Genomic DNA, 1,586 nt, shown 5'->3' on the forward strand with positions numbered 1-1,586 from the left:
AAAACTTGCTTTAACAATTTTGGTTGTGATTTCTTAATAAAAGAATAAGTGCTATTTAGTCTCCAGAACAGCAATTTCAAAAATATTTAAACCCTTAATAGTCGAGACATTTTAAATTTGTAGTTTTCACAGTATATTGAATAATTTCAAATTTAAAGCTATTTAAATATGGCATCTGAATTTTTAAATTGAAAGTGTTCGATAATTTTAGATTGAAACCTCTCAAATTATTTAGTTACAAATTAAAATCGTACAACTTTAAGTTTTATTTATTTTTATATCATTTGTCACCCCCCCCCCAATTATTTTTTTTGTAATAAAATAACGCCCGATTTTTGTAAAAATTAACAAATATATATTAAAGCTTCACTCAAGGTAATTTTTGTTCAAAAAGCTTCTTCCTGAATAAATTAAATCTTATTGTTTTCGATTTCGTTCTGTTACTTAGGGATTGTGTTTTTCATAGAAATAATTGAAATGTGGTTTTTTCTCGTTTATAAAATTATAATTGAGGGTCACTCGGGGTAATTTTCTGTGAAAAATATTGATTTACAAAGAATATTTGTCAAACAATAGAATGGATTTCTTCGCCCGAGATACAAACGTAAATTGTACTATAGTAAAAACAACTGGAAAACTTTAGACGAAAGCCAAATTTGGTAAAGAAAACAAACATTTGTCGACCTATAAATACGAATTTTATCCCCCGAAAGATTTTTATAAAAATCTCTTCGAAACACTTTTATTACAACAATTTAATTGAAGAAAAATATTTGTTATAAAAATAAAAATAGTACAATTTTTACATACAATTCTTAAAATAAAAAATCTGTGTGTCAAAGCACAATCCAATCCGACTATTCTTTCGATAGTTATACGATATACAGACAACCACAACATCAATGACAACGACGACGTAGACGTCAGAGAGACAGACAGATGCCGATGTAAAAGCTTGTTTTTCTGATTCAAGGAGCCTCAAAACGTCGAAATTTCATGAAATTCGCGGAAGTCATTTTTCACTTAAAACTCTTCTCATTATAGATGAGAATTTGATAAAATAATCATGGGGCCTTGAAAAAGTAGCGTTTTTCGCCTCTTGACTTTTTTCCATATCAAGCTTTTTTTGCTTCAAATGTCCATTTTCGTTTGGTTTTTTGGATTTTTAAAATCCTTTAACTTTGGTAAGTTTGATTTTATCAAAAAAAGTTGTCAGGGTAAATTGTTCATATTTTTTTGTACCATAAATGGCTGTGGATAGAATTTTCAAATTAAAAAAAAAAATTGGTCTTAAAAATTTTTAAAAAGCATCAACTTTTTGAATTTTCATAAAAAATGGCTGTTTAACGAACTCGATCTTTCTTTTTGGTCTTTTGAACAGTGTGTCAAAGCCCAATCCAAATGGAACAGTTATCCGGTATACAGACAACTACAACAACGACGACACCGGACAGACAAACAGGCCCCGACGTAAAAACTTGTTTTTAAGGGGCCTCAAAATGTCGACATTTGATAAAATCCGAAAAAGTTATTTTTCATTAAAAACTAATACCTTCTCATTTTGGATAAGAATATAAACATTTTTA

The sequence above is a fragment of the Belonocnema kinseyi genome, chromosome 7 (genome assembly GCF_010883055.1).
Source record: "Belonocnema kinseyi isolate 2016_QV_RU_SX_M_011 chromosome 7, B_treatae_v1, whole genome shotgun sequence".
NCBI lineage: Eukaryota > Metazoa > Arthropoda > Insecta > Hymenoptera > Cynipidae > Belonocnema > Belonocnema kinseyi.